This window comes from Sturnus vulgaris, chromosome Z, assembly GCF_052056855.1.
Source record: "Sturnus vulgaris isolate bStuVul1 chromosome Z, bStuVul1.hap1, whole genome shotgun sequence".
Lineage (NCBI taxonomy): Eukaryota > Metazoa > Chordata > Aves > Passeriformes > Sturnidae > Sturnus > Sturnus vulgaris.
This window is the reverse complement of record NC_142283.1, coordinates 4,313,387-4,338,940: the sequence shown is the minus strand read 5'-3', so window position 1 is coordinate 4,338,940 and position 25,554 is coordinate 4,313,387. Positions and strand designations below refer to the sequence as shown.

The 25,554-nt window shown below is 44.8% G+C and overlaps 1 protein-coding gene across 1 annotated transcript in view; it reads right to left on the bottom strand.

Annotated features, from left to right (window-relative positions):
• The window catches only part of LOC148219588 (serine/threonine-protein kinase PAK 3-like), a 105,808-nt gene that overhangs the window by 69,135 nt on the left and 11,119 nt on the right, over nt 1-25,554 (bottom strand). The window lies entirely within an intron of this gene.

The following is a 25,554-nucleotide window of genomic DNA, read 5'->3' as shown; positions in this document are numbered from 1 at the left end:
GTGTAAAAACATTCATTTTGAAAACGGGAGTGTGCTGAGAGATTTCTAAGTCTGGGCCAAAGACAATCCACTGTTGAAAATCTAAGTCCAAAACTTTTCAAATTAAATGACCCTGGATGAAGTAGAGAACACAAGTGCTTCACTTGAACCTTGACTTGCTTGTTCTTAATAGTTTAAAAAAACCGGTATAATCACGGACAAAGACCCTCTAACTAATTAAAGTTACAAAGTGCTATGTTTATCCACCGGCGGGGGGCACAGGAGTCACCTCTGAAAGGCGTGACCGCCCGAAACAAGGTCCTTTGCCATCTGTTTATTCCCCAAGATCTTACATACAACACATATGCATAACCCCAGCACCTCCCATCCCCACCCCATATTAAAATGAGCCCGTTAGTCTTTCATGCGTGCACAGTTCTTCTCTTGAATTGGGTCGGTGGTCTCGAAATGGGTCAGTGGTCTCGAAGGATGAAGTCAGGAGAGTCTTCATCAGGTCCCAGTGACCCTCTGGCACGATCCAAGGCCCTGTGCTTCATGGTTAGCAGTTTACTTATTTTACATTCTTCTGTACGGAAATTAATAATAGCAGATAATTATACCAATTAGTTCTAGCCTAAGCATCTAGTAATTATAAACCTACCATTTTTCTACCTAGCTTACATCTTGGTCATGAAAACTACTTCTACCTTTAGTGAAAATCTTAACTCTTTGAAACCATGATTCAGCTGTGCTTCATCCCAGCAGTGTTTTGAATTCCCTGGAGGAGCTCAGTGAGACAAAGGGAAACTGCAGAATTGGCATATATGCTCAGACACTGCTTGGGCTGGGTCTGATTTTTGCAAGACCCTGCCCAAAAGCCCTTGTTTGAGCTGTCTGTGAAGAAAGAGTAAGGTGAGATGTGTCCCAAGCAGAGTCTTAGAGCATGTGCTCCTTCTGTTCCCTATGAGAGGCTTAATTGCAGATCTTGGGTGATGCTGGGAGTTGGGGATTTGTTTTTTGCAAACCTCCCAGAAGAGTGTTGGCTCAGAGAGAATAAAATCTCAAGAGTCAAACAGAGGGTATTTTTAGTGTTTTACCTAAGATTGCATTTTTTTATGTCCAAAAAGGAGACAGAGGAGTCCTTTTTGCTTTATTTGAATAAAGGGATAGACCATAGACTATTCCCCTGGGATCTCTCAAATTTTTGGAGGACATAGCCTTCTATATTGTCCTATTTTCCTGGCCGCATTTCCCTCTCTCTTTCCCCATTGGCTGAGGTACTTGACAGGTACAGACTTCCTGGAATGCCTGATACCTAAAATTCTCCTTGATTGTATAACCCTCCCTTTTAATTTTTAATTCTTATAGAATTCATAGTTTTTCCCCATTGCTTCTTTCATCTTTCAACATCCAATTTCATTTCTCAGCAAACCTACAGGTTGTTTGCAAAGGCAAATATCTTTTTCCATTCATCAATCAGTGGATTCCATCCCATTGTTTCTTTTATCTCTCAGTGCTAGTCTTATCTACCAGCAGATCCACAGCTTGCTTGTAAAGACAAGCCTGACATTCCTCTCAGGACCTAGGAAACACAGCACAATAATACCTTCATCAGCATCCAAAGGACCCTACTGCTTCAGCCTCTCCAGTCCTTTTAATTTCCTCTTGGACTTTTGGGTCCTCTACTGCACCATGGCAAGTGCTGGGATTCTAGAACTCCAAAATTTGTCTTTTTGTGGCACCTCACGGGTGCAGGGCGAAATGGAGCTGACACTTGGAGACAGGGATGGAAGTGGAATGGCATCTGGAAGGCAGAAACGAGGAAGCAGCTGCTGGATGGACTTGACAGGGCTGCTGGTCAATCCTCTGCTTCTTGCTGTCCTCGTTGAGGGCAAATTTGGGAGGAAACCTCTGAATGGGGTCCCTCTAAGAAACAGACTCCAGCAGCCCCTCCCCCAACTGCTTTGGGAAAAGATTTCCTTAGAGAGAAGTGGAAAAAAGCTTTTTATTTAACAGGCAAAGCACTCCCCAGCAAAAAAATGAACAATACAAAACATCAGAACCTCTCACCGCTCTGACGAGATGACAAATTCAGAAGAGTCCCTTCCGTGGGTTGCAGCTCGGCTCACTCAGGCTGTTCTCAGTCCCTCCATCACTGGGAAATGCCACGGCCCAGGCCAGGCCTGGTGTGACACAGGTGCCAGCTCCCACTGCTCCTCTGGGTTTTCAGTCCAGAGAAGGTTCCAAGAATTCCAAGAAAAAGAGAAAAACATAGTCCATGGAACTACTGTCCCTCAGCTAGTCAAATAAAAGCAAAGGAGAGCTCTCTCCTGCTGTCCACTGCAGACAGCACAGTCTGTATGAAGGAATGTGGGGAAGCAAGTGCAGTCTCTGATAACAAACTCTGCACCTCTTCTCTCCCCCTCCAGTCTTGGAACCAGTCTTAAAGCTGCAGAACTCAATATCCAACCCAAACAGAACAAACAATTGGGGATACAAGCATCATAAAGTCAGCCCAGGACACTTGCTCATCACTGGGCTCATCAAGTCTGAATCCAGAGGCCCAAAGTTTGGAGGAGTTTCTGCACTCTGGTCAGAAGGAAAGCCAGTTCCATTCTATAGGGGTTACTGGCTCCAATAACCAGCTCACAAAGTCTAGTGCTCCTCATTCAAATGACAAGATTGTGTTGGGAAGAGCTCTGCGCTTGTGAATTGCTCTTTGGCTGTTTTTCAAAGGCATTTTGGAAGCTCTGCACACATCAACTCAAAGCCATCTTTTCAAAGAAATGTTGAGGAATTATGATAGGAAGAAGAGCTGGCATAAGGAAAAGTCAGCTGAAACAGGAAGGAACACTGAGGATCTTGGGAATCTCTCTCTGCTTTCATTCTGGGATTGCCACAGGATCCTTTCATGTTCTTGTTGGCTTACATTGCCACTGCATACACACAGCTCAGAATGTCATCAGGTGGAGATTGTCATTTCATAGCTGAAATTGGACAAGATCGATGCAAAACACTCCCAGTTACATGGGACTGACTTAGCCCATGGAGGTCTTACCCCAGCAGCAAGCTGAGAGAACAAAGCAGAAAATCTAAAAAGACAAATGAGTAAAATTAGCCATGAAACCACTAGGATGTGGCCACAAGGGCTTGCCCTTGTACTACTGAGATTCAGAATTCAAGTAGCTTCTAAAGAAAAATGATCCCATATGAAATGCTCTGAGGAAGACTTTCCCAAGTTACAATCCTTTCTGGAGATAATCATGTGATAGGAAATGATAATTTAAGTCTGTGTGTATCATCTTGGCGAAAAGTGCTCCCATCTTTGCACAGTTTTCTGGTGCGAGCATCCCTGATGACTTTAGATGCTCAGGTACATCCTCATCAACCTGGGGACTGTGTTTATGTCAGAAAGCAGAGCAACAAGGCATTAAAACAAAAGTGGAAATGACAATTTCAAGTACTCCCAAGCACACCTGCAGTAATAAAAGGGGATGGGATCAGTGCATTGATATACATTTCCCCAAGGGAAGCCAGCCCCAACAAATGAGAAACTAGATGGGAATATAGACTCAACTGAGAATCTGATGCATGAAAATATGACTTCTTCATGCTGTGTAGAATTAGTTAGAAGAATTTCCATGAAAGGAAAGATAAGTCATGAAGGGGTAACCATGGAAAATCCTCAGTCTCAGCCCACTCTCAACAGCAACACTCTTGCACACTCTGCCAAGCAGCAGCAGTCACCAGGCCAAGGGCAGGCAGCCCAGCAGAATTCACCCCATGGTCCCCACAGCAGAGTTCCTTGTGCTGCTGCACTGCAGAGCTGTAGGAGCATCCCCTGTGCCAGGCTACAAAGGAGCCAAGTCTCAGGGTTTAAGAGGTGACATTTTCTTCACCTTCACTTGAAGGAGAACAGAAGGGCGGCAACAGCTCAGGTGTTCAATCACAAAACACTCCAGGATGTCTCAGGTATAGGGGCTTAAAAATGTTGGCATGGAGACAATTGAGGAAGTTCTAAAATACTCTCCAAAGAAAAAAGGGACATTCAAAGCCCCACTTAAGTCTATCCAAATATTGTCCTCCCTCAGCCATTTTTCTATCCTTCCCCAGAAGAAGGTTATGGCATTGCTGGCCACACCTCTACCCTGTCAGCTGAATATATTAACAACAGGAAACTTAGGAAAAAAACTGGACTGCAACGTCCCCATAGGTCTGTGCAGGAATCAACATCCATGTCTCTAGAAGGTTGTGACAGAGTATTTTTAAGAGAACTACAAAACAAGGTTTCCATATGGATACATTCACCCAAGTTCTCTTTCAAACCCACTGAAGCACCTTGTCTCCAACACTTGTAAATGTGTTTTACAAAACACTTGCCAAGATCTGGATATTCCTTGGCTCACTGACAAGGTGAAACCAAGGTCTACCAGCAGTCCTGGGAGATGCTGAAGATGATTTCTTGGAGCAGACCCTGTGCATTCCTCTGTAACCCTGTAAGCTCTGTAACAAGTGGATTTGGGGATGGGGTTGTCAAAACTTCTACGCCTTTGACAGCATAAGGCAGAGGATTGTTAATTTAAACAAGAAAGTTTGAAAAACACCCCTATACTTATCATGAAGACTTTCAATTTGCCACAATACGTTCTTAAATTGTGTACAACTTCATAGTAGAGGTACTGGGCTTCCACTCTCTACAGATCAAGTTTATTTCTATGGACAAACCTAAGGCTTGAAGAAAAGAATTGACCAGAAGAAAACGCCACGCCAAATGCTATATAAACAACGAGAGGTAGAGTTATTAATAGTAAAATATCTTTATTGTTCAAGTTCAAAACTTACTTCTTTCAACTTCTAAAACTCATGAAGGTCTTTGAACTAATCCTATATTTTTAAGAAATAATCATCTCCTCAGTGCTATGTGCAAACGTAACCTAACTGTTCAATACTAACTTAAGTAATCCTAAAAGCCTAATCTTCTATTTGAAATAAAAATCCAGAGTTCACTGATTTATAAGGCTGAAGCAGATGTGTGGTGCCAGGACTCCACTTATTGCTTGTCAAATTCAGATATTTGCCTCTGAATATGGGACAGCTTTTTGTGGAGGTACTGGCACCTGCTCTTCATTTCAGAATAGCTGGGACTACCCTGTGAGGGACAAAACAAAAGAAAATTCGGGCATGCAAACATTTCTACAGAGTTTAGAATCTGATCTCCTTTGCTTTAAAAAAGCCTTGAGCCAGACTTAGCAGTAATCATGGCCCTGCAGGTCTGGTGTCACACATACCTGTTGTAATTGCTGATAATCTGCTAGGATTCGATGAAGCAGCATCTTCAAAAAAAAAAAAAAAAAACCATGAAGAATGCTTCACTATCACTAGAAAATGCAAACCTAGGTAAAATACTGAAAATACCCCTGTTTGACTCTTGAGATTTTATTCTCTCTGAGCCACCACTCTTCTGGGAGGTTTGCAAAAACAAATCCCCAACTCCCAGCATCACCCAAGATCTGCAATTAAGCCTCTCATAGGGAACAGAAGGAGCACATGCTCTAAGACTCTGCTTGGGACACATCTCACCTTACTCTTTCTTCACAGACAGCTCAAACAAGGGCTTTTGGGCAGGGTCTTGCAAAAATCAGACCCAGCCCAAGCAGTGTCTGAGCATACATGCCAATTCTGCAGTTTCCTTTTGTCCCACTGAGCAGCTCCAGGGAATTCAAAACACTGCTGTGATGAAGCACAGTTTTCACAGTTTTATCCTTCTTTACCTGATAGGCTTCAGAGCCTGGAATCAGAGACTTCCACTGCTCAAGAAACTGCCTGAAATTCTTGTTGATCTTGTCAATCTGAGAATGTAAATTCCTGTATTCCTCATACTCTGCATTGAAGTCATCCTTGTAGTGCTGGCGTTGCTCCAAGGAGACTATGGCTATGTATTTGCTAATGGAAAGAATTCGATCAATTTTCTATGAATGAACTCTAAGAGAACATTCCGATGTGTTCATGTGCTTTAAGAGAATGTAGTCAGGTTACTCCAGAAGTCTGCCACCTTTCTATGACACTTTATTACTAATACTTTACATTGTAATGCTCTTCATTAGAAAGTGGAGCACGTTTAGAAAATATTGGCACTCATTTCAAATATCAAAGGACTGACAGAGACCACAGCCTCAGGAAGAGAAGAAACATGACTAAATTCTATTCTCCATCTAGATAGGAAAATCTTTTAAATTTACATTTACTTTTGAAAATCCATCTGCAATACATATTTGCCAGGGACTGCATTTGTGGAGTTGGTTACACAAAGTTGGACTTTTGAGCTACATTGATGTCTTGCTGTCTAACAGCAATACACAGCTAATGATAATATTTGATTCTTCTAGTGAGCAGCAGTTACAAAACGAAGCTTTGAACTGAGGCATTTGTAATACAGCCACAAAAAATCTCTGTACAAATCTGAAATTACAACTACAATAACCCAAACCACATCAGCTCTGAAGGAGGGCAAAACTCATCAATGCCTAAAGCCAAAACTCATTAATGCCTAAAGCCACTGATGGGACAAAAATTTTCTTCTTTCCCTTCTCCCTCAAATCAACATGAGTGAGGACTATAAAGCTCATGATACAAATCCCAGATGAAGTGTCAATGAGAATAATAGACACCACTTCCCAACACTGACACACCAATGCTTCTGCTCCTCCAGGCCTGAACACCTGGTTCTTTTGAATGACAAAAACTCCCTCCACATGGCAATGAATCCTTCAAAGGATCCCGAGATTAATTGTTACAAGCAATAAATCTTTAACATGTTGGAATTCAGCACCAAGACAGACAACAACTTGTGCCAGGGATGCATCCCAGGCCAGACGTACCTGACTGGAGTGCTGGTGTGCTCTGAAAAGAAAACTACAGATGTCTTTCAACATTCTGGGAGGTGCCAGAGAAGAAATAGCCTGGACTAGTGGCTTGTGCCCAGTGGCATTTCCTAGCAAGAGCCCCAGCACAGGCCTCACTCAGCTGCTGCCCTGCAGGGCCAGACTTGCCCTCAGCCTTGCCACGGAGCATCCCTGGCTGTATCCAATGTGAGCCAGGGCCCTGCCGCGCCTGCTCCAAAGGCCACAGCTGCCCCAGAGCCCAAGGGCTGCAGGAGGCCTGACTGCCCTTGCCAACATCACTGCTCTGACAGGAGCTGGCACCAATTCCCAGCCTTTGATACCACACACACACACACACACACACACACACACACACACACACACACTTCTCTGTCCCCTCCTGCCCTGCAAAGACGAGGGGGGGATGCAACAGCAGTGCTGCAGCTGCCCCTGTGCAACTGCACTGCAGGAAGGGAGGGCCCGTCTGGGCCCAACCCACCTCGGGGCTCATCTCAGCTCTTATTAGCCTTGAGCTCCTGCAAAACTTCTCAGAGTCATCCTTTCAGAACTGGAAAGAGTTTCTCATGGCACCCCACTGTGAATGGCAAGGCTTAATTGCTATTCTACTCACCTCAAGTAGTCTGCTTGGTTGGTTGTTGCAGAGCATGTGGAGACAATGGAAGTATCTTTTCTTTCTCCTGCAGAAAAGCAGAGTTTTGACACCTTTCATCAGGAGATCTTTCAAAAGCCAGAAAATACTCACTGGATGGCCTTGAAAATGACCTTCAGAGCTTTGTTCTCACAGTAAATTACTTGGAAAAAGCTACAAAAATTAATAATGGGGTACACACAACATTCTCTACAGTAGCTTGTTCTGGGCCTTAGAAAGAAGGCATGGCCACTTTATTTTACAGGTTCTGCACTGCCACATTATAAAGCTCAGTTCAGCTTTTCTTTTTTGAAGGCATGAGGTGGCATCTGCACAGCCATTCAAGTCTTGCAGCAACAGATGCAGCTTCACAAAACACAACAGCTTGAGACAGACAGAGGGCGAGAGAGAGACACTGACATTGAGATTGGAACAAGAACTAGAGAATAAAGCTGGACTTCTTCTCATGCCATGTTTTTATCACCACTTCCTTGCCCATTCCAAAGGCCCAAAGTTTAGATGAAACAAAGTTTGCATGCAAAGTTTCTGCACTCTTGTTAGCAGGAAAGTCACATGTATGTTCAATACAACTTGTAAGAAGTGTTTTGCTGCCAACATTTCACTCCCAAAAATGCATTTGCTCTCATGGCTCAGTCCACTCAAAAGCTTCAGCCTAAGCTCCAACTTAAAACACAGTCCAGATTTTTCCTTCACCAGCTGCTCAGAATTCTGTAACTGGCTCCTGAAGAATGATGCTCACATATTTATAGATTCAAGCAGGAATCCTTCCAAAGTAATCCCAAGGTTTGCTGGTACTGTGTGTATGTCCAGAAGAAATGTGGAAAGACCATCTGAAAGCACCTGTGTCTACAAGCACACCACCACTTGCAAGAGGCATCTGCACACTCTAAACATGCCTCCAGGCTAAACCCAGCTAGTAATTTGCAACTTCAACCTCCAAAAGAGGCAACACACAAAGACAGCAACTGAACTCTGCCCTGCTGGCTATGTCCCTGTGATCAGAAATCTTGGTGCCTTTCTGTTTAGCTTTTCACTGTTGTTTTCAGAGGGAGCTACTTGTAAAGCTTTTGAAGAAAGAAATTCTGCAGCTAAGATGCAGAGGAGCTCATGGCACAGTTCAAACGAGAACTCCAGGAAACCCCAGCCCAGGTTTTGTAGCTTTTGGAGTTTCCAGGAAAAGGCTGAGTTCAATGAACAATGATGAAATTCTTGAGATTTGATCTACATATTTCAGGAAACAAGCCTGAAACGAAGATGTGTTGGGTTTCTATCTTCAACATGCAGATTTGAAAACCTGCTGATGGAAAAAGTGTTGCCTCACTCAACTGTCAGTTTACTGGAAATTAAAGGGAAAGAAAGCATCCATTCTCTTATTCCTTTCTATCTCCCTAGTTTGCATTTACTATTAATGACATCTGTACAATTAAAAAGAATCTCACTTGCAGCTTAATTTGGGCAGAAGCTTCTCTTAATAATTAAATCTTTACATCATAGTTTTTCAGAGAGGAGTTAGGAAAAGCAGCATATTCATACCTTCATCGAAATCCAAAGGATGTGACTGCTTCAGCCTTCCCAATTCAGTTTTCTTCCCGTTTGAATCGGGGATCTCCTTCTGCACCATGGCAGGCTCTGGGACAGTAGAACTCTGGAACTTTTCTTTCTGGTGCACCTCGGGGGTGCAGGGGGAAATGGAGCTGACACTTGGAGACATGTTCAAAGTCCAAAGGGATGTGGAAGGGAGCACCCGGGAAGAAGAGAGGCCTCCAGCTGCTGGCTGGACAGGGCTGGTGAATTGCTGGTGACCAATTCGCCTCTTCTTGCTCATCACAGGACTGGTACAGTCAGAAGCCAGAGGCCGTTTCTGCAACAACAACAAAATCATTCATTCATTAATCTATGATCAGGATCAGGATTTGCTCCTATTCTAAAAACCCAGCATTTCTAAAGTGACAATGCTTGAAAACACATCTTTCTCAACTAAAAAGATCATTCAAACAAGGATGTAGTGCAGGTAAATACATGCTTTATCTGATTCCTATTTTCTCATCCTAAGACTTTGTAGCTAAAAGGCTTTGAGAGAAAGACATTTCTTTCAGCAGCTCTATCAAAGGCTTCCCCAAAATGAGGAGGTCCAGTTGGTTTTTTCTAGCTCCCAATTCCTGCTTGTACACACCAGGGAAAGTCTCAGCTCTTGCTGTCACACACCTACATGATTCACTAAAGAGGCACTTGGCTGTTTGAGGATTTTACCCATTAAAGACACAATCAGTGCTTCACTGACACAACCCAGGAGTACAGGGTGTGATGGTTGGTTGTGAATTCACCTCAGGATGAACAAAGACATCAGTCACATGTCAGCAAAGTCTTGTGCTTTTAGGCACAGTTGCCTTCACTCCAGCAGCCACTCCACTCTTCAGACTCAAAAGCTGCTGGCTAACAAGTTCTTACATTTGTACAAGAGAGTTTCACAAGTGGTGACTTATGAGCCCTTCCTTTTTCCTCAGTGCCCTTCAATCATTGCTCAGCTCCTCCCAAGGACCTTCTCAAAGGTGCTGGCTCACAAGCCACAGCACACAGCCACAAGCTCCCCACGCCCACAGCAAACTTCAGGACTGAGGATGGAGTAGAACAGGACAGCCATGCTGTTCCCAGGCAGAGCAAAGCAGGAGACAAATCAAGGCAGAGAAGGGAGTGAGGGAATATCACAATTCTGTAGATCCTGTGCTGGGCCTGCCACATGGACAGTGTGGATCTGGAGTAAACAATGAGAATGAAAACAAGAGAGAGGGAAAAGAGAGAGAGAGGGCCCCATCTGCCCCACCCTGGTGCAGCCTCTTATGTCCAGGAGTCTTTTGACACAGTTTTGTCATGCATGCAGAGCCAGCCCTTTGAGCCCTTCTGCAGGGAATGAGTTGAGAGTGGGGACTGAGCTCAAGTGTCCAGGCAGAGCAGAAAGTTGGCTCAGGACAGTGCTGCTCCAGCCCTGCAGGAGCCTCTCTTCTGATCACAACCTTCCTGTCAAAGCAGTCACAGTGCCTGAGGCAGAGCCTGCTTTGGCCTGGTCCTGCACATTCACATCACAGCTTTTACACCATCAGCAGAGGGCTAAACCTTAATACACAATAGAGAATGCTAAAAATGCCCCAAATACCTGAGCAGGTCTTGCTGGAGCATCTCTCTCAGAAGGCCCTGGAGATGTCATCTGGCTGGTGCTGATGGAGTTCTGAGATGGAGCTGATTTTCTGTGAGGATGGTCAAACATTTCAGTTTACAAGACCTAAATATCAACTGTCATAGCTCTTTCCTTGCAGACAATACAGAACTTTAGTGTCAAGTCTCAAGGCAACTGCATGAAGCTGAGTTCAGAGAGCTATAGACTGGATATCAGGAAAATGTTCTTGCTCCAGAGGGTGCTGGAGCACAGGTACAGCTCTCCTGGCCAGTGGTCAATGCAGCAGGGCTTCAAGAAGCGTTTGGACAATGCTCTTGGGCACAGGGTGTGATTCTTGTGGTGTCCTGTGCAGGGCCAGGAGTTGGACTCCATTACTCAGCATATTCTAACAATCTAGGCTTCATTTCCCAGGGTGTTTTTCCTGAAAAGTCTCTTTTCTTTCCTCTAAAGACTGAACTTACCTAGCAAGTATTAACTTCAAATTCTCCCTATCGATTTCACTGTAGCCAGGCCAATCAGTCTGAAGGGTTGGAAAGAGATGTTCCTTCAGACTGAAGGAATTATCCTTTAGATTCAGGTTGGCTACCTACAGGCAGACATTGAAGAAAATAAACCTTCATTATGGTTGCTATATGCAAACTACAGAAATCCAGTTGTTGCTAAAGAGCTCTTTGTGAGCACCCAACTCAAACTAAACAATGTCCTTTGGTACAGAGATCAATTATTCCTCTATCACATGAGGTATAAGACCTATCAAAGTTTCACCAATTGGAAACAACTGAGTATCTCTATTCATATCTACCAAGTGTTTCTTTGAAAACAACATTTAGAACTACAATGTGTAAGGAGACGTGGTCAGGGCCAGCGTCCCTCCCTCTTCATGTGGCAGAGCCAGGGTTCATTCCAGCAAAGTCCTGTCCTGAGAAGGCAGTGCACATGGCTTGCTCTATTCCTTTGACAATAAATGAGGTTTGTATCTTCCTCCAGTCAAATACAAAATCTACTCAAAAAGCTAAAAGGAGGCAGGAAAACCTCCAAACAAGCAATATTAAAAGTGGTGGTTTACAATTTCATCACCTGACACCTGCTCAGAGTTCCATAGAAGAGCCCACAGGAAAAATCTCCATCAATTTGACCCGTACAACACATTAAATAACTCATTAACACACCATCACCATCTCTTAAAATTTGGCCTTTTTCTTTCTTTGAAAGCATGGTAAACACTAATGTTTATGTGATGGTCTTTGCTGATGTCTCTCTCCCCCCAGCTTAAAAAAAACATTGCAGAAGTAACAAAGTAACCCAGAATTAGGAATTCATGCTTAAAAGCAGAACTAAGTTTGTGTTGGAAGGGAAGCAAGTCTGTGAATCCATTTGATAAAAAAATCTGAGCATCCAAAACTGTATCCATTTGAATTATCTTCCCTGGACATTGTTCATAGCTAAAGAGGAAATATTCTGAAGTGATATATTAATATTTGCATCATTCAGCAACAGCCATGAGAATCAGGGAATATTTAAAAAGGGAAAAATTTGCTGGAACAAACGGAACAATCTGACCTGCTGGAGGATCTTTCCAAGGGTACCCTTGTCCTTTTGCCTGACTCCATCTCTCTGCAAGCGGGCAAGTAACTCTGGCTTCTTGTACGTCCTCAGAGCAAGTAAATTAATCACCCTGTCCCTGTAGGGTCGGCCATAAACAGCAGTGCAAGGATTCCCTTCACTGTCTGCAGGCTTCATGGGCGTTCTTTTCTTCTTCTCAGGTGCAGGATGTGAAGAGTTTGGTTGGGCCTTTTTGATGTCTGCTTGTTTTCCCAAGGGAAAGGAAAACAGAAAAAGAAATATCATAGGGGAGGTTGGGAGAAGGCAAGCAAGTTGTTTGAAAATGATGATGGAATTCTTGGGGAGAGAGCTGAACTTGCATATGCTTGTGAATCCCTTCCAACGCAGCATATTCTCTGATTCTATGGCAAAGCCCAATCCCCAGCTGGTACTGCATGGAGCATGTTGCAAGGGCACCCTGTACCCTGCCAGCAACCAGACCTGTCTCACCTGGGATTCTCAGTGCCAGCCCAAAGCCAAAATGGTCCCAAGTTCCAGCATTAGTAGTCTCACTATGGCCAGACTTTCATCACAGATACTGAATATTAAATATTTCCTTAGGATCTATGTAAACTATCACCAAGAATAACACAAATCATCATTCACATGTGAAACAGATAAACCCAATGAGAAATTTGTGAGTTTAGTTGTATCTCTCCAAAAAGCCTCGATGCTGCTGCCTCAACATGCTCTGCACTAAGCTAAGGCAGAGCAAGAGCTGCACTTTCAGGGGCAGGGATGTCCCTGCAGGCAGGTGACTGCAGCCACAGCCAGGTGAGAGCCCGTTTTTCTCAGGGCAGCTGGCTGTGCCTAGTTCAGCTCACTGCTGCAGGCAGCAGCACTGAGTGCCTGTAAGGGGAATCTCCACCTCATGTGTGCCTGGAGCCAGGCTCCTTGGGGAAACAGTACTCAGAACAAGTTAATAACAAATGGCATCACCTAAGAACATTGTGCTTTGTGGACAATCATGGAATCCATGGGGAAGATCATTACTTTCCTTTCAGTTTCTTTGAAAAGAACCCAAACTGTAATTGTGGCAACAGTTACTTATTAACAACGAAGACAAAAAATATACTCAAGCAAAGTTTTCCATATTAACCTTATGAAAAATTATGTGTGGGACTTCCTCACAGTCATTTTTGGTCACTTTCCAATTAAGTTTAAAGGATAAGTACAGTGCCTAGGTTCTCCAAATCCAGTTGCAAAACCAACACATTAGCTCCCAAGGCAGCAAACTTTGGTGCAGTGGGTGCTCCAAACCAGGACCTCAATGCTCAAAATTCCAACCTGCCAAGCAGTATGGGAACAAGGAAGGACAGGCAGGCTTCCTCAGAGGAAAACAGGCCAATGGCTGAGTGCTGTGACAAGAGATTGCAAGGCTGACCTGAGGGCAAACCACCTACAGCTGAGATCTCTGAATACAACCCCTGTCACAAGAATGTGCTGCAAAAATGAATTACCTAGCTGAAAATCTTACAGACATTGAGCAAAATATGAAAAGCAACCATACCTCCAAGTGGGTTATGCAATTTGGCAACCTGCACACCTCCAACGTGTGATGCCTCACTGGCATTTGGCTAAAAGGAGAAAAGAAATGTTCTGTAAAACCTTCAGCCAACACTCCATTCCTGCTGATTCACCAGGCCCTTAATTTTAAACCAGACCTCAATTTGAAAAGTTTTGCTATCCCATCACTAAAAACAGCTACTCTGACACAATTCTCCCTCTGACAGCAGCCAGATACAAAACTGCCCTGAGACAGCGACCGTCACTTAGCCTCCAATGCAGCCAAGTGTTCAAGGAGCAAGTCATCCTTTCCCAATTGCTGGAATTTATAGGCAAGGGCTGCCCTTGAAATCAAGTGCCTGAGTACAATTGAAGTGGCCAGAGCTCAGCTGACAAACCAGGAGAGAGTGGTTCCCAAACGGATCACAAATTCGGGTCAGCATCGAACACTGGGATTTATTTGGTACTAAGGAAGCACATGCTGGAGTGAGCTCCAAGAAGAATTTCAACAGCAAATGCGAACTTTGACTTTAACAGGCACCAAAACCCTTTCTCTTTTCCTCATCTCTACATGCAATTATTTACATAGGTGTGAAATGGAAACAGTTTATCCCAGGTTACTTACATGTAACAAAATATCCATTGGAGCTCAAAAAATTACTACAATGTCTATCAGCATAAGCATGTTTTTTAACAAAAACAACCTACTGCCATCTAACTGCTTCATTCTGAAGGCAAAATTGTCTGACATTGAAGCTAAAAGCCGTTCATCTGAAATTTGCCTGAACTTTTAATGAAAGAGGAGACTCACTTGCAAAGATTTGCGAAAGCAGTTTTCCAGAGCCTTTTAGAAATCCCACAATATTTTGCTTGTGAGACTCTTCATCCTTCATCCATGTCACTGTCATTTGTACAAAGTGTTGCCTCAACACAATTCCACTAATATTTCTCTTTCAATCATCAGTCCTGGTAGAGCTTAGGACAGGGACTGTACATGAAGGGGAACAGGGAGTCACCTGAACTTCACATCCTTTTATGTCAGCTTAATGAATGAGTTTGCTCTAAAAGCATCCATGCATTTGATAGAAGAATGAGAACAAATCACGGAAGGTGCCAAATCCATCAGCTTGGATTACTTATGCAGCTTTTCATTGCTTGATTAGCCTACATTTTCTCCTAGTTCATGAATTCAATTAATTTTGTCATTAATTGTTTAATCAATCAAAAGCAGTATATTATTAATCATAAGCAGTGTATTCTTCTTAAGCATTGTAATTTTCCACCTTAGAAAGTAGGTAGCTAGTTGTCTTTTGGCAATGTTTGTCAGTCAGATTGCTAGATCACCAAAACTTTTTTTTCTGAACGAACACTGATAACCTTCAATGAACAAAGCCTGGGGGTGTAAAAGGCTGGACACCTGGAATCTAGACTTGGTAGCCCTCCAAGAACATGTTGGAGTAACCAGAAGACTAAGAAGAAACTAATAAACTGTCCATTTCAGCCTCAGAGCTCAAAACAATTTCTCTGGGAAAAAGATAATAAACAGACTGAAAAATGTGGACAAATTAGCATGAGAAGGGAGACATCACTATCCAATACAAGAGAGAATACGAATGAGTTAATATGGAGAATGATGTCATTTTAAAAACAATGCACAGGAATTTCTATGTTTATTAAACATGTATCAGTAAGTGGAAAAGCTTTGAAATAGGCATGTATGTGGCTGGAGTTCTCAACTATGCACCAGAGCCAAGAATAAAGTAATGCCTACTCTCAAGACTAATAATCTACTGTTCCAGGGTTTCATTTAGCCTTACATTTTTGATAATCCTGGGATAAACATGGAATAATGAGAAATCCATGTATTTTGACCAAAAGCCATTTCCAGAGCATGAATTGACTGAATGTCACAGACTGGGGAACCTTTGCCTTCCCCTGGCAGCTCCTCAGTGTCATCCCTGGGAGTCGCTTCCCCCGGGGCGGCTGCCTCAAAGGGGCCCCTGGAGCACCAGTGGGGCCCCAGCCCTGCCCAACTGGTCCCGCAGGGTCAGCAGCACCTGACACCAACACCATGGCCAAGCCCCCAGCCAGTGCCAACGCACAGAGCCCGACACCCGCCCCTCACCTCTTGGTCCTGGCGCCTCTGGGTCACCCTGACGGGCATCGCAGCGGCCTTGGGGGCCCTGCGGGATGCAGTGCATCGTGCCCAGCCCCGCAGCTCCGCCATCCCGCTCTGCCTCGGGTGTTCCTGCTCCACACAGACACTGATCCTGGAGCAAAATCTGGAAAACGTACAATAGTTCTTAGGAAAATGTCTTCCTTGTGGTTTGGCCTTTCTGGCTTTCAAGGCTCTTCAACAAAAACAGAGATTCTTCCATGAAAGAAGCAGTAGCCAACAATCTCTAAGTGATGGCCAGGCCTTGCAAAGGCAGGATACTTGCTGGCTGAATTGCTTTATTAATGTGTAGGGCTTGGAAGGTTTCAGTGACCTCAGACCTAGGCAAGGTTAGCAAGGCTTGGGAAGATGAAGGCACCTGGGATGATGGACACAAAGAATGCAGAATTGATGGGCACGTGGACATTTGGCAGAACCCTAAAGGCAAGGCACAAACTAATAAAGCCAACGCAGCCACTGTGCTGAACCAGCTCTGGCTGGGTAAAAAGTCATTCCAGCAGAGGCAGGCCATGGCCACCTACTCATGTAAGAAGAAGAGAAAGACTAAGAGTCAAGCTAATTAAGATGAAAAGCGAGATCCTTACCCAAGAGCAGACAGGATACTAATTATGAAGAGAACAGGGTAACTGGCAGTCAATGAACACAAATAACTTTGCTGGCTAAAATGTATAAAGATTAAAACGTTCTGGGGCTTGTGGTGCTGGCTTTGTGAATTGACCACTGAGCCTCCCCTTTTCAGCACAGAACTGTAAATATTTACCTCCACTCAGTGCGTGGATCAGCCTCTGGAGCAACGAGTGCAAGATCCAACCGATGTGGAGCAGCACTCGCTAAACGCTCTGACACCTCCGCTCTCTCTGCAGCCACGGAAGGGTCTGACTGCTCCTGCCCTGTGCTGGTGACAATGGCCACGGGTCCTTGGAAACGGGGAGTTCCATGTTCCAGGCTGGGTGGGATGTCACTGAGGAGCTGGACGGGACACACCCAGGGCAGAGGGAATTCCCAATGGGCACATGTGGGAGAGCCCTGCCCTGTCCCACTACTGACTCAGCTCATTTCCAAGTGCAGAAAGGGGCACTCCAGCCACCCCTGTGTCTGCAGCTGTGCAAACCAGGGTTAATTAAGTGTTTCTGCACAAAAGTGCTGTACTTGGCTGTCTCTGAGGTGAAGGTGCAGCTTAACACCTCTCACTAGGGCAGCAAGGTGCAGCCCTCCCAGCACTGCTCCATCCTGCCATGGGCTGCTGAGTCTGTGAGGCTTCCAGCACGTACATGCTCACTCAAACATCATCTCTTTGACAAAAGCCACCCGGACCTTTCCTCATCCCAGTCTCCTAAAAGGAAGCAAGCCAGGAGAATGCCCAGGCCCCCATGGGCTCTGCAGGAGGAGCTGACATGGAAGAGCCAGAGCTGACCCTGAACACAATTACAGGCTGATAGTTGTGCTGACTGCAGGTGGCCACTGAAGTTACTGACATATCTGGAAAAATATTTTATAGTCAGCTTCTGATGGTTTTACTTCCATTTTCTCCATTCCCAAGAATACTCCTGGTTGCAGTCAGCTGACACCAATAATACTCTTGTTCAGTCATTACAGGGAGAGAGAATAAAAGCATGTCGTTGAAAATAGGTTGAAAATGTCCATCCAAAGCTCATTTATCCATGTCACAAAATCTTGTCTTTGTCTTCAAGACTATGTCCATATCTACCCATGTCTGGTCTCCTGGCTGCCACGCTCTCAAGAGAGTGTAGTTTGGGGAATAGAAAGGAAGGAAACAATTTGTCAAATATTAGAGCCCAGATCTATAAGAGAACTGTGACGTTGTTTGGGAATGACTGGATGGTGCTGATTATGGATCCCCAATTATGGACTATTGGAAAAGCCTTTGAATGAACCATCAAAGGAATCCAAAGAGGTATTACACTGCACTACAGAATGTCCAACAGGCTGTTGGAGAGTGAATTTTTCCCTTTTCTTTCTGTGGAATTTTCCCCACTGTTATGCTAAATATTTTGGGCTATACCCACGCTCAGATAGCTAGTAAGTTTCTCTTGCAGGAGGTGGGGAGAGGGGGAACCTCGGAAAAGGAGAGGTGGGGTAGGGGCCTGCTCTCTGGGGCTCTGGCTCTCTCGCTCGTTTGGCTCGGAGAAGGACGGTTGCTACAAACTCCGCTCTGCCATCCTGACGCCGGGAGCTGCCTCCCTTGGCTGTGGGATCCTGCAACCTTCCTGCTCGGACGCTCTCTCTCTCTCCTGCATCTCCTGCCTACTTCAGCACATCCTCTTGGAGCATTGGGATCCGTGAGCATCGTCTCCCTTCCGCCCTTCCCATCTGGGACACAGACGCCATTCACCGCAGGGCCCCTCCAGACACGTGGGATCATCGCATCTCCTCCCTGCTCAGCGAGAGCTGGCAGGCAGCGCCAGAACGGAGACTGCACCGCAGAGGAAAGGTGTCCACAACCGAGAGAACTGTTCACTGCGTTTGCTGCTCTGTTGCTCTTGATCTCGCAGTTATTGTTGTTGTGTTTTATTTCCCTTGTTATATATATATATATATATATATATATATATATATATATATATATATATATATATATATATATATATATATATATATATATATCAGTAAAAAGTGTTATTCCTTCCTCCATATCTTCGTCTGAGCGAATCGTTAAAAGCCGGTATAATCACGGACAATGACCCTCTAACTAATTAAAGTTACAAAGTGCTATGTTTATCCACCGGTGGGTGGCACTGGAGTCACCTCCGAAAGGCGTGACCGCCCCAAACAAGGTCCTTTGCCATCTGTTTATTCCCCAAGATCTTACATACAACACATATGCATAACCCCAGCACCTCCCATTCCCGTCCAATATTAAAATGAGCCCATTAGTCCTTCACATGTGTGCACGTCTTCTCTTGAATTGGGCCAGTGGTCTCGAAGGATGAAGTCAGGAGAGTCTTCATCAGGTCTTGGTCACCCCCTGGCACGATCCGAGGCCTCTTGCTTTGTGATTAACGGTTTTATTGTTTTATGTTCTTCTCTACGAAAGTTCATAATAGCAGATAATTATACCAATTAGCATTAGCCTAAGCATCTAGTAATTATTAACCTAACATTTACCTACCTAACTTACATCTTGGTCATGGAAACTACTTCTACGCTTAGCAAAAATCTTAACTCTTTAAAACTATGATTCATGAGAGCCCTTTAATTTCAAAATCATAGTCGAGTGAAGAGAGGGGGGTTTATATTCCCCTTTACAAAAAGAAAGAGGCCTCTGTCTCTTTTAGCAAATATCTCTCTTTCAAACCAAGACACAGGCTTTTAAGATTTTAAAAAGACATTGATGACAACTACTGCTCTGGAGTTACCACATTTAACTGAACCCTTTCCACTGTTCATCCATGAGTGCCTTCCCCTTGCACAGTAGTTCCATATTTAGTTCCAAGACTGGGAATGTAGGAAAGAACACAATGGAAAAGAGTCTCTTTCTCAAAAAGCAACTAAACTATGTACTTGAGGGATGGCCAATTCACCTGAGAGCAGGAGCCAGCATGGTCCTCATTGATAGAATAGGCTTGACAATGAATGGGAAAAAATATGACAGTTTCTGTGCCACACATGGTTATGTCTGGTTTAGAGCAAAATGCAGGTCACTGGTTATCCCTGAGCAGAATCCTAAAGTAACAGGTGGTACTCCTAGAAGGAAAGATTCGGTGCTAAAGAAAGTGACTGCCTTGAACTCTATGTTCCTCCTTCCTTCTACAAGAAATCAGGATCTCCAAGCAAGTATGGACATCTTTGGGAGTGTCCAGTTCCCTGCTAAAGCAGCAATAATGCACTGCAAAGCTCACCAGAACAGACAAACACCTGGCAACATCAGAAACCAAGTAGCAGCCAAAACTGCTAGAGAGGTGGCAGGACAAAGCATCTTGTTTCCAGTTCCTTCCAAAGTTGTGAACCTTTCCAAATCACTAAGAGCACACCATGATGAAAACATTCAATTAGCAAAATCCTTAATGTCTGATTTAGTTGTCAAGGGTGGTGGCTAACAGCAAATCATCAAGTTAGAGTGCCTCAAGCAATGATGAGACAAGCTATAGAAGACAAACATGAAGAAACTCATTGAGGTGTTGAGGATTTGGTAGACAATTTGGAAAGGCTGCTACTTAGTGTTAGGCTGACAGGGACAAGCAAAATGGAAAATCTGCTTACAGAGCAATGCAGAGTTTTACAAAAGACTGCCATTCGAGATCACAAACAAAGGAAATAATGCAGGAGATTGTCCAAATTTCTACACATTCAAACACTAAAGGCCAAGATCTTAAATTAACAAGAGTCTTGCATTGCAATGCAGGATGTACCCAAAAGTATGTATTTTATATTCATCTGTTAAAACCAGGTGGGGCAGTTGTCACCATCAAGTTGGATGTTATATACACACACACACACACACACTTGAGTAGAATAACAATGGCATTTTCATCCTCTTTATTCTATGTGTTCTACAGTTTATATTCTCTTAACAAAGCATGATCTTAAGTCATTGACTACATCACAATACCTTATCATATTCATTGCTGCAGAGCAATTAGTGTCAATGTATTTGGCACAAGTTTGACAAATTTTATAAGGCATGGATATACATTTCCTTATGCACATTCTCTATCTAAAAAAGTCCTTCATGTATCTTTTGAAACCAGTTTCCATGCTAAAAGCCTTGTCTTCTTCCTTGCTACAGATATACTCGGAATTCATCAATTGCTGCTTCTTCTACTCACTCAGTTTGCATCTGAGGCAGATGTTGATCCAGCAGGCTCATGGCACACTGATGGTGTGTAAAGGATGCCTGTGATTCACCAGCAGAACACCATTTAACCACTTGCCAAAAAGCTCTACAGATCTTGTACAGACCACAATTCTCTTGTTGATGAGCATCTCTTGAAAGACATCTCAAATTTGTTTTTCACAGGACACAGTAAACCAGCACTCTATTGTACTGGGATTTTTACGAGATTGCTCTTGCACAGACCCACATAAACTAAGGTGCTGGTTTGTGTTATTTTTTTATTGGTTTTATTTTTAAGGTAGGAAATGAAAGAGTTATGTAAATCATTCCCTGGTAGGACCTTGGCAGCTTCCTTTAGGCCAGACAAAACGCAATCAGTGGCTGATTTTTAATGTTGACACACTGTCACACCAATGGAAATGTCAGCTGCTCCTCTGTGAGCACCATGTAAGGACGAAGAAAGGCCGGGAAGCTCTCTTTCCCTTGGGGCCTGAGCACAGGTCCCAGGCCGGCCGGGCGGGCTCTGCCCCTCTGCGGGCCTGGGTCGGGCCAGGCCGGGCGGGCTCTGCCGCGGGGCCGGGCCCCTTCTCGGGAAGCTCGCCGGGCCCCGTCCCGCCAGAGCCGGCTCCCCCTCCCCTCAGCACGGCCACACCGGGCCCGTGGCTCGGCTGGAATGCTGCTGCTGCTGCTGCTGCTGCTGCTGCTGCTGCTGCTGCTGCTGCTGCTGCTGCTGCTGCTGCTGAGTTTCAGCAGAAGCCGCCGGGCAGGGGCAGGGGCAGCCATCGACCCGCGGATGCTGCCGCAGTGTGCTGGCCTGGCTGCTGAGATCCTCGCCTGCCCCCAGCGCGGCCCACCAAGAATCCTCCATCGTAAACAGCTCCGGCCGGGACTGGCAGGGATCACAGGGCCCTCTGCAGGCCTCGGGAAAAATATGAACTCTTTCAGTGCACAGATGAGACTTGCAGAGCTTCAATTTTGTCTTGAGTGACAGAAAAGTGGCAGAGTGAAGACACACAGAAAAAACATGAGGACACTAAGGTGAGTGAAGTAGAAGTTCCAAGGTGGGAGGGATTGAAGAGATGCCTCACTCTTGGACTGAAATTCTCTTGTAAGTAATAGAGAAGATATGATTGAGATATCAGACACTTTTTCCTCTGTAACTCATGGAATGCATTTGTGGAGAATGAAGCATTCTAAGCACAGTCATGAGCAGAAGCACCCGTGCTGAAGTAAGCAGATGTTGAAGTAGCTGTGGTCCCAGGAGAACTTTAAACAGAGAGAAGAGTGTTGATGAACCTTTGCCCCCAGGGAAGAAGAAGAAGATCTCTCTTCCAAGAGAACATTTACTGAAACAGTTTCATCCTTACAAATAATACCCCCTGAGTTTGACATGGCCCATAAATTCAGCTGTGGGAAGGCTGTGAAAAGATGGGAGGGACTTCATGATTGCAGATTTCCTGGACGGCTGCTATGTGTGGAAGTTGCATCCACGAGAGAACTGTTGTCTTGTGGAGAAGTGTCCATAGACTGACAAGAGAGACTCATCTCCCGAAGTGACATGAAGAAAGACTATTCTAGAGGTGACAAACTGACCAAATTGTTTCTGTACATTGTCAGTGGGAAAGAAAAGATATGTTCAAAAGGTTTTATTCTGTTACTTCTTCTTATTACCTTTAGTTTCTGTTAATAAAGTTTTTTCTCTATATTCTTTAAGGTCTGAGCCTGCTTAGCCTTCCCTCCTAACCCTATCTCACAGCAGGAAATGAGTAAATAATTCTAGTGGGTGCACTGGTGATTTGGGCAGCACTTGACCCAACACATCAATTGGTGCATTGGCCGGGAAATTTCTAATTGGCCAACTAAAACCACTACATGAAATTGGTGTTTCTACCCAGTTCGAACTGAGACTACCACAATAATTTAATTATTTTCACATCACTGCTCACAAGAACAACTCAATTCTGATGGCATTGGCTCAGGCGTACTACAGCCTAAAACAAAGACAAGATCACTGCAGACAAATTTTACTCAAATGATGAAATTCAAATAAAACAATAAACAAAGCAAGCCCAAATTGGAAAGAGGAATAATTAGAAGCAAGCAATCCATGGAGATCCTTGATGCACCAACTTCATGTCAGCTGGTGACATGGGCTATGTCACCCCCTCTGTTGTGGATAAGCTTTCCCCCGGGTGAAGGACCCCAGAGCAGGGCTGGTCTGCACATCAGAGAATGGGCGGTCACTGAGCCTCTCACCAGAGGCTTTCCAACACACACCCAAAGCTTCTCTCTGCCCACCCGTTGGTGAGGGGCTCTGTGCCAGCCTGGCAGCTGACAGCCTTGTGGCTCTTGTCTCCTCCCCAAAGGTGCTAAGCTTGTGTTTTGTGAATGTCCCCAGTTCCTGTCTTTTATCTTATCTTCATCAGGGAACAGTTCAGGGCCCCACTCCAAAGGCCTATTCAGGATATGGTGGTATTCTGTTCAGCTGTTGTATTTCAGTTCTAAACATCCTTCAAGAAAATGCTGAAGTCAAAAATTGTAATATTTCAGTCTCTGACACATGGTGTGAAAGAAATCTTCCAGATGACATGAGGTTTCAAAAAATGTATTTATTTACAATCCTACTCTATAATCCTCTATAATCCTTGTCTACAATCCTATTCTACAATCCTACTCTGCAATCCTACTCTGCAATCCTACTCTTCAATTCTACTCTTCAATCCTACTCTTCAATCCTACTCTTCAATTCTACTCTTCAATTCTATTCTTCAATCCTACTTTTCAATCCTACTCTTCAATCCTACTCTTCAATTCTACTCTTCAATCCTACTCTTCAATCCTACTCTGCAATCCTACTCTTCAATCCTACTCTGCAATCCTACTCTACAATCTTAAACTGGTGGTGGAGCACATGGTCCAGATGTAATTATGGCAGCTGTTTCTCCATCATCCTCTTCTTCATGGAAACGATCAGTGGCACCAGGCAGGAAGTAGGCTCGACTGATGCTACAAATGGATGCTGCCCACCAGAAAATAAAAACAACAAGATAAAAACATCAGCAACAAAAATCAATGAATCAAGATATCCAAGCTCAGTGCCTCACAGGCTCAATCAGGATTGCTCTGGTTCACAGAAAGATGCAGAAAGAGAACCAACAGGGCCATCTGCACCTCAACCTTCATGTGCAAGTCTTGCCATCACAGGCAAACCTGGCCCAGAATCCCACTCATCTCTTTATTCTGGTGTCTTCATCTTGCTGGGGACTTTGCCCTGCCAGGGCTCTGGAAATGGTGCTTTCTGTCCTTGGAGTTTTTTCCTTTCAGGAAACTCCAAAGACTCACATGGGTGCCTCTCTTTGAAAGACAGGCATCACGCTAATTTCCACAGGGAGACACAGCAGTGTCTACCTTTCCATGCCCTGCCCCTCCTGTGCTGGATGGCACCTTCCTTCCTTCCTTGCCAGCAGGGACAGCCGAGTGGCACTGGGTCCTGCAGTTCCCTCTCTGCCACACAAGCTGGCAGTAACCCTGGGGCAGGTCCTGTCTGCTTGACCATGCCAGGCAGCAGATGGGGCTGGGACAAGTCCCTCTCAGCTGTCCCTGTTTGCGTGGCAGAAATCTCTGAGAGTGGGGTGGGAGCACAAACCAGGGCCCCTCAGAGGCTCACAGTGAGCCTGCCACAGCCCCTCCTTCCCACAGCCAAATATCTGAGTGCTCAGCCAGGACTGGCTTCCTTGGGTTCTTCCATCACCATTTCACACCTCTGGATCCAGCATTGCTCTACTTCAATTCTTGTGGCATTAGATAAAACTGACCACACCACCAAATTAAAAAGCAGGGTGACAGAAACCGTCAGAGAACAGAGCACCTCTCCTCTGAGGACAAACTGAGAGACCTGGAGTTATTCAGCCTGGGGAAGAATAGGCCTCAGGGAGACTTTATTGACACTTTCCCAAACTTCAGTGGGGCTTCTGAGGGAGTGTGGGACACCTTTTTTAATATGCCCAGTTACAGTAGGATGTGGGCTAATATTTTTAACCAAAAAGGGGATTGAGTCAGAGTAGGTCTAAGGAAGAACTTGTTTACTGGGAGCATAGTGCAACACTGGCACAAGTTGCCTTGAGAGCTGATAGTTGCCCATGCCTGGAACCATCCCAGATCAGGTGGGACAGGGCTCTGAGCAACCTGATCTCCTTCAAGATGTCCCTGCTCATTGCAGGCCACTTGGACCAGATGACCTTTACACCTCCCTGCCAGCCCAGCCCAGTCTAGGATTCCTCACCATTTTCATTTGAAAAGCACAAGATTGGAGGTGAGAAGGAAGGGGGCCTGATCTGATGCCTTGGCCTCCAGTGGAGGAGGAGCCCATCCCACGGACACTCTTTCACCTGCAGCCCCTTTGCATTTTACCTGCAGGAGCTCCTTGGCAGACCAGCGCTGAGTCTCGTCTGTCTGCAGGCAGCAGCTCAGGAAGTCCCGCAGCAAAGGCGAGAAGAGGTTGGGCTGCCGCAGCTTTGGTCTCCCTCCTGTGGCTATCAGGAGTTGAGGCTGGAGAAAAAGGAAACACGAGGCTCAGCCTGCTCCTTTCACATCTGTCACTGCTCTCCCAGATGCCATTGTTTAACCTGCACTCTGCACTGGCAGTTTCTGCCCTGGCAGAGAGGCTGAGATGACTTTGCTGTACCAACAAAACACCCAAACCCCAAAGCAGCCACAGCTTTTCCAACATGCAGGGGATCTCACCTTGGCAGCTGATCTCATTACTGACCTAGT